This window comes from Leucopleurus acutus (genome assembly GCF_964270905.1).
Source record: "Leucopleurus acutus genome assembly, chromosome: 5".
Classification (NCBI taxonomy): Eukaryota; Metazoa; Chordata; class Mammalia; order Artiodactyla; family Delphinidae; genus Leucopleurus; species Leucopleurus acutus.
The window spans coordinates 83,100,839-83,109,806 of NC_139147.1; the positions used below are offsets into that span (position 1 = coordinate 83,100,839).

At 37.7% G+C, this 8,968-nt stretch overlaps 1 pseudogene across 1 annotated transcript; it reads left to right on the forward strand.

Moving 5' to 3' along the window:
- Positions 1-435: 435 nt before the first annotated feature.
- LOC309961866 (small ribosomal subunit protein eS10-like) lies at positions 436-925 on the forward strand (annotated as a pseudogene). The gene has a single exon. The product of its transcript is annotated as a small ribosomal subunit protein eS10-like (transcript).
- Positions 926-8,968: the final 8,043 nt, after the last annotated feature.

The window sequence follows — 8,968 nt, forward strand, 5'->3', positions numbered from 1 at the left end:
CCTTCCAAAATAAGTAAAATCAAGATTTTAAAAAATGACTCAACTGAGTTCCCATGGGATACTGATAGTTTCTTACATCCACAACTTTTCACACAACCACCAAAACCCATACAAACTAACAAGGAGAGCAACTCAAATCACATGTAATCTATATCTATACCATAACTACAAGACAGAGATTCCACAAACTTTAATTTACATGTAAGAGGCAAATTAAACATATGATATCAGCAAAGCTGGCTCCAGAGCTCACTCCAGAGCTCTAACTGGAAAGTCAGGTGAAGACTGCAGGGAAGAAGGATGGGTTCAGGGGAATCCTAGCAGTGGAAGAACATGAATAAAATTCACCACTTCAAAAAGAGAGGGTCTCGTCTTGAGTAGAGGAATGCTAAGAATCCTTCTTCAGCTCCAGCCCTGGATGCAGCAGCCATCGTGATGTTGATGCCCAAGAAGGACCTGCTTGTCATTTATGAACTCCTTTTAACGGAGGGGGTGATGGTGGCCAAAAAAGATGTCCACATGCCTAAACACCCTGAGCTGGCAGACAAGAATGTTCCCAGTCTTCACGTCATGAAGGCCATACTGTCTTACATCACCAGGCTACAGGAAGGAAGGGTTTGCCTGGAGACATTTCTACTGGTACCTTACCAGCAAGGGTATCCAGTATTTCTGTGATTGCCTCCATCTGCCCCCTGAGACAGGCCTGCCACCCTGCACTGCAGCCGTCCTGAGACTGGCCACAGCCCAAAGTTCTGGAGGGAGAACAACCTGCAAGACTCACACAGGGGGAAGCTGACAGAAAAGCCTACAGACCAAGCATTGTGCTCTCTGGTGCCAAAAGGAGAGCTAAGGCCAGGTTGGGTCAGCAACTGAATTCCAATTTAAAGGTGTGTTTGGTCGTGGATGTGGTCAGCCACCTCAGTAAATCTGGAAGAGATTGTTTAGTGTTGACTCAACCTGTAGGAAGGAAGGAAGGAAGGGAGTGAGGGCAGGAGGGAGACTGAGATTAGGTCTGCCACCTGGCAGGCCAGAGCACTGGACACTGAGGAATATAGGAGAGGCTCAAAAATGCACAGAACCAAAAATAACAGTCTTGGAAAGCCTCCACTCCTAGGGAGAGGAAGGCTGCTTAGAAGGGGGAAGCATTACTTGGAGACTGGGAAATGGTGGAAAGTAGAAGTCCTACAGAAACAAAAGAAAATTGCAGAATCAGAAGACACACTAATCTCTCCCTCAGAAAAGCACAATCTATTAAAGAAATTTCACTACACTTATCAATAAAAGAAGGCATTCCTGAACTAAGAATCTTAGTAAACCACCCAAGCCCTTTACCTCTCCCCACAAAGAAAACCTGTTATTAGCAGGCCGGGAAAATTCAACACACTTTTAAATAAACAAATGACAGGCAGCATCTATACCAAGCCACTTTGAGAAGAAAACAATAAGTGAGAGTCTAATATGTTCAGCTGATGAATTTATTCCCCTCCAAAACAACGAAGAAATGGATGAAAATCATGACACAATATTCAACACAAATTAAATATTATTAAATAGACATTTGAAGATATAAAACACCAAAATTCAAATGTTCTGGATAGAAATGGACAAAAACCAAGATGTGAAAGGAGTTAATCAAACTCAGGAAAGAGATAGAAGAAAAAGTCAAATAGAAATATATACAGAGAAGCAAGAAGAACTACAATACTGCAGCCTGTGGAACTAAAACCACATTCACAGGAAGATAGACGAGATGAAAAGGCAGAGGGCTATGTACCAGATGAAGGAACAAGATAAAATCCCAGAAAAACAACTAAATGAAGTGGAGATGGGCAACCTTCCAGAAAAAGAATTCAGAATAATGATAGTGAAGATGATACAGGACCTCAGAAAAAGAATGGAGGCAAAGATCGAGAAGATGCAAGAAATGTTTAACAAAGACCTAGAAGAATTAAAGAACAAACAAACAGAGATGAACAATACAATAACTGAAATGAAAAATACACTAGAAGGAATAAATAGCAGAATAACTGAGGCAGAAGAATGGATAATGACCTGGAAGACATAATGGTGGAATTCACTGCTGCAGAACAGAATAAAGAAAAGAGAATGAAAAGAAATAAAGACAGGGCTTCCCTGGTGGTGCAGTGGTTGAGAGTCCGCCTGCCACTGCAGGGGACACGGGTTCGTGCCCCAGTCCGGGAAGATCCCACGTGCCGTGGAGCGGCTGGGCCCATGAGCCATGGCCGCTGAGCCTGCGCATCTGGAGCCTGTGCTCCACAACGGGAGAGGCCACAACAGTGAGAGGCCTGCGTACCACAAAAAAAAAAGAAAGAAAGAAAGAAAGACAGACTAAGACATCTCTGGGACAACATTAAACACAACAACATTCATATTATAAGGGTCCCAGAAGGAGAAGAGAGAGAGAAAGGACCCGAGAAAATATTTGAAGAGATTATAGTCAAAAACTTCCCTAGCATTGGAAAGGAAACAGCCACCCAAGTCCAGGAAGTGCAGAGAGTCCCATACAGGATAAACCCAAGGAGAAAACACCAAGACACATAGTAATCAAATTTGCCAAAATTAAAGACAAAGAAAAATTATCGAAAGCAGCAAGGGAAAAACGACAAATAACATACAAGGGAACTCCCATAAGGTTAACAGCTGATTTCTCAGCAGAAACTCTACAAGCCAGAAGGGAGTGGCATGACATATTTAAAGTGATGAAAGGGAAGAACCTACAAACAAGATTACTCCACCCAGCAAGGATCTCATTCAGATTCGATGGAGAAATCAAAAGCTTTACAGACAAGCAAAAGCTAAGAGAGTTCAGCACCACCAAACCAGCTCTACAACAAATGCTAAAGGAACTTCTCTACGTGGGAAACACAAGAGAACAAAAGGACCTACAAAAACAAACCTAAAACAATTAAAATGATAATAGCAGCATACATATCGATAATTACCTTAAATGTGAATGGATTAAATGCTCAATCAAGAGACACAGGCTCGCTGAATGGATACAAAAACAAGACCCATATATATACTATCTACAAGAGACCCACTTCAGACCTAGGGACACATACAGACTGAAAGTGAGGGGATGGAAAAAATATTCCATGCAAATGGAAATCCAAAGAAAGCTGGAGTAGCAATTCTCATATCAGATAAAATAGACTTTAAAATAAAGAATGTTACAAGAGACAAGGAAGGACACTACACAATGATGGAGGGATCAATCCAAGAAGAAGATATAACAATTATAATTATATATGCACCCAAAATAGGAGAACCTCAATACCTAAGGCAACTGCTAACAGCTATAAAAGAGGAAATCAAGAGTAACACAATAATAGTGGGGGACTTTAACACCTAACTGACACCAATGGACAGCTCATCCAAACAGAAAATTAATAAGGAAACACAAGCTTCAAATGACACACTAGACCAGACAGATTTAATTGATATCTATAGGACATTCCATCCAAAAAGAGCAGATTACACTTTCTTCTCAGTGCGCATGGAATATTCTCCAGGAAAGATCACACCTTTGGTCACAAATCAAGCCTCAAAATATTTAAGAATATTGAAATCATATCAAGCGTCTTTTCTGACCATAACGCTGTGAGATTAGAAATCAATTAAAGGGAAAAAAATGTAAAAAGTACAAACACATGGAGGCTAAAAACTGCATTACTAAATAACCAAGAGATCACTGAAGAAATCAAAGAGGAAATCAAAAAATACCTAGAGACAAATGACAATGAAAACACGATGATCCAAAACCTATGGGATGCAGCAAAAACAGTTCTAAGAGGGAAGTTTGTAGCAATACAATCCTACCTCAAGAAACAACAAACATCTCAAATAAACAATCTAATCTTACACCTAGAGGAACTAGAGAAAGAAGAACAAACAAAACCCAAAGTTAGTAGAAGGAAAGAAATCATAAAGATCAGAGCAGAAATAAATGAAATAGAAACAAAGAAAACAATAGCAAAGATCAATAAAACTAAAAGCTGGTTCTTTGAGAAGATAAACAAAATTGATAAACCATTAGTCAGACTCATCAAGAAAAAGAGGGAGAGGACTCAAATCAATAAAATTAGAAATGAAAAAGGAGAAGTTACAACAGACACCGCAGAAATACAAAGCATCCTAAGAGATTACTACAAGCAGCTCTATGCCAATAAAATGGACAACCTGGAAGAAATGGACAAATTCTTAGAAAGGTATAGCCTCCCAAGACTGAACCAGGAGAAATAGATAATATGAACAGACCAATCACAAGTAATGAAATTGAAACTGTGATTAAAAATCTTCCAACAAACAAAAGTCCAGGACCAGATGGATTCACAAGCAACTTCTATCAAACATTTAGAGAAGAGCTAACACCCGTCCTTCTCAAACTCTTCCAAAAAATGGCAGAGGAAGGAACACTCCCAAACTCATTCTATGAGGCCACCATCACCCTGATATCAAAACCAGATAAAGATACTACAAAAAAAGAAAATTACAGACCAATATCACTGATGAATATAGATGCAAAAATCCTCAACAAAATACTAGCAAACAGAATCCAACAGCACATTAAAAAGGTCATACACCATGATCAAGTGGGATTTACCCCAGGAATGCAAAGATTCTTCAATATGCACAAGTCAATCAATGTGATACATCATATTAACAAATTGAAGAAGAAAAACCATATGATCATCTCAATAGATGCAGAGAAAGCTTTTGACAAAATTCAACACTTATTTATGATAAAAAATCTCCAGAAAGTGGGCATAGAGGGAAACTACCTCAACATAATAAAGGCCATATATGACAAACCCACAGCAAACATCATTCTCAAGGGTGAAAAACTGAATGCATTTTCTCTAAGATCAGGAACAAGACAAGGATGTCCATTCTCACCACTATTATGCAACAGAGTTTTGGAAGTCCTAGCCACGGCAATCAGAGAAGAAAAAGAAATACAAGGAATACAAATTGGAAAAGAAGAAGTAAAGCTGTCACTGTTTGCAGATGACATGACACTATATAGAGAAAATCCTAAAGATGCTACCAGAAAACTACTAGAGCTAATCAATGAATTTGGTAAAGTTGCAGGATACAAAATTAATGCACAGAAATCTCCTGCATTCCTATACACTAATGATGAAAAATCTGAACAAGAAATTAAGAAAACACTCCCATTTACCACTGCAACAAAAAGAATAAAATACCTAGGAATAAACCTACCTCAGGAGACAAAAGACCTGTATGCAGAAAACTATAAGACACTGATGAAAGAAATCAAAGATGACACAAACAGATGGAGAGATATACCATGTTCTTGGATTGGAAGAATCAATACTGTGAAAATGACTCTACTGCCCAAAGCAATCTACAGATTCAATGCAATCCCTATCAAATTACCAATGGCATTTTTTACAGAACTAGAACAAAAAATCTTAAAATTTTTTTGGAGACACAAAAGACCCCAAATAGCCAAAGCAGTCTTGAGGGAGAAAATGGAGCTGGAGGAATCAGACTCCCTGACTTCAGATTATACTACAAAGCTACAGTAATCAAGACAATATGGTACTGGCACAAAAACAGAAATATAGATCAATCGAACAGGATAGAAAGCCGAGAGATAAACCCACACACCTATGGTCAACTAATCTATGACAAAGGAGGCAAGAATAGACAATGGAGAAAAGACTGTCTCTTCAATAAGTGGTTCTGGGAAAACTGGACAGCTACATGTAAAAGAATGAAATTAGAACACTCCCTAACACCATACACAAAAATAAACTCAAAATGGATTCAAGACCTAAATGTAAGACTGGACACTATAAAACTCTTAGAGGAAAACATAGGAAGAACACTCTTTCACATAAATTACAGCAAGATCTTTTTTGATCCACCTCCTAGAGTAATGGAAATAAAAACAAAAATAAAGAAATGGAACCTAATGAAACTTAAAAGCTTTTGCACAGTAAAGGAAAGTATAAACAAGATGAAAAGACAGCCCTCAGAATGGAAGAAAATATTTGCAAACAAATCAATGGACAAAGGGTTAATCTCCAAAATATATAAACAGCTCATGCAGCTCAATATTAAAAAAACAAACAACCCAATCAAAAAATGGACAGAAGACCTAAGTAGACATTTCTCCAAAGAAGACATACAGATGGCCAAGAGGCACATGAGAAGCTGCTCAACATCACTAATTATTACAGAAATGCAAATCAAAACTACAATGAGGTATCACCTCATACCAGTTAGAATGGGCATCATCAGAAAATCTACCAACAACAAATGCTGGAGAGGGTGTGGAGAAAAGGGAACCCTCTTGCACTGTTGGTCAGAATGTAAATTGATACAGCCACTATGGAGAACAGTATGGAGTTTCCTTAAAAAACTAAAAATAGAATTATCATGTGACCCAGCAATCCCATTACTGGGCATATACCCAGAGAAAACCATAATTCAAAAAGACACATGCACCCCAATGTTCATTGCAGCACTATTTACAATTGCCAGGACATGGAAGCAATCTAAATGCCCATTGACAGACGAATGGATAAATAAGATGTGGTACATATATACAATGGAATATTACTCAGCCATAAAAAAGAACGAAATTGGGTCATTAGTAGCGACGTGGATGGATCTAGAGACTGTCATACCGAGTGAAGTAAGTCAGAAAGAGAAAAACAAATATCATATATTAACGCATATATGTGGAACCTAGAAAAATGGTACAGATGAAACAGTTTGCAGGGCAGAAATTGAGACACAGATGTAGAGAACAAACATATGGACACCAAGGGCAGAAAATGGTGGGGGTGGGGGTGGTGGTATGATGAATTGGGAGATTGGGATTGACATGTATACACTGATGTGTATAAAATGGATAACTAATGAGAACCCGCTGTAAAAAAAATTTTTTTTAAAGAAAAAGAAATATATACAAATATCAACTCAATATGTTATACACCTGAAGGTAATATAATGTTATAAGTCAATTATATCTCAATAAAATCTTTAATTTTTTTTAATTAAAAGATTTCAGAAGTAAAGATTAAATCACAAAATGCCCAAAGTAGATGAAAATTCAACTGAAAATATAATAAGAGACATAGCCAAGAGAAAAATAAATAAATAAGGAGGTAAAATGATCAAAGAAAAGATGATAAATATAGAGAATAGGCAAAAAAGATTTATATACATATAATTGGAGTTGCTGAAAAAGCAAAACAGAACAATGGAATGAAACTAATATTTAAAACTATAATCCAATAGTGATTGTAGTAATGATTATACAACTATATATGACTTGTCAAAACTCATCAAATTACACACTTCAAATTGGTGAATTTTATTTTATATAAGTTATACCACCATAAAGTAGATTATAAATTAAATAAATATGAAGTGTTTAACCCCAAAGAAATATAATCCCAGAAAACTTTCTGAAAGTAAAAATGGCCTAAATCTACATGTCGAATGCACCTATGTACATAGGAAAATTGACCAGAATAGTCAACTCTGAGATATATCAGAGTAAAACAATTTTAAAGGTAAAGAAAAAACTCCTCTTGGCAAATTTTCCAAATCAAATACAAAGTAAAGAAAATCAAGTTGTCATCCTATTGTATAATCATTAGTGCAAAACTAAAAAAATAGTGAAAGAAATTATAACTGACAATTTGACCAAAAAAAAGGAAATTATAGAAAATATTTTATTAATCTAAAAGAACCAAAAAGGAAGAAAAAAGGGAACATAAAACAGATGGGTTCATCAAATTTACCAGTGCTGAAAGAAGAAATTAAAAGTTCAAGAAGTGTGGTGTTTTTTTAAAAACTGTATTTGGCATTTAAAATTTTCCAACAGTTCTGGTTATGACAGAGTAACTAGCACTGGACTAGCCCTCCTGCCATAAATAATTACAAAACTAGACAAAATGTATAAAGTTTTTTTAGATATTGGGACAACAGGTAGTACAGAACCATGATCCCTAAGAGAAGAAACACCCATATGAGTTCCACCATAACCTGGCTTTCTTCCTGGAGACAGTTTCTAGACCACAGTACAAAGAGGTAGAGCCCAAGCAGAGAACAGTGGGCTCATTGAGCTGAAGAGGCAGGAATTAGATTTTAGGGCTGTTGAAACAGCTGAAATTTGTGAGGCAGCGTACTGAAAAGGAGAGAGCTGTAAGAGAAGGAGATTCAGAAATCTGCATAGGGGGTCCCCTCAAGTGGTTGACTGAATACTCAGCTGAGCATAGAGAGATGAGAGTCTGCAAAGCCTGGCAAAGAACAGCTATTGAGAAGTTGGGAGCCGCACAGAGATTCCAGCGGTCTCACAAGACTGGGAGACATAGCAGTTCCAACCAGTCAGAGTGGTTGAACAATGGTGCAGTTCAATTGAGGCCTCAGAAAAGCCACATCTTAGGAGTAGAGCTAGTCCAGCCCTTAAGTAAGGAATACTCTAAACCAGTCCTAACAAGGCTTAAAACAAGCCTTGAAGAAAAAATCAAATTGATTCACCAGTAAATCGATTGCCTACTAAAATGAACCTCAACAAACTTTAAAGCCACATAATTCCCACAGCATAGAATGTACAATGTACACATGACAATCGAAAATCAATGGACAGATGAAGTAGTAGTAAAATGTGATTCAAAATCAAGGAAAAAAAGTTAAGAGAAACAAACTCAACATGATAGGAGATGTTGGAATTAACAGACACAGACTTTTAAGAAGCCATTATAAAAATGTTTAAGGGGGCTTCCCTGGTGGCACAGTGGTTGAGAATCTGCCTGCCAATGCAGGGGACACAGGTTCGAGCCCTGGTCTGGGAAGATCCCACATGCCGCGGAGCAACTAGGCCCATGAGCCACAACTACTGAGCCTGCGCGTCTGGAGCCTGTGCTCCGCAACTAGAGAGGCCGCGACAGTGAGAGGCCTGCGC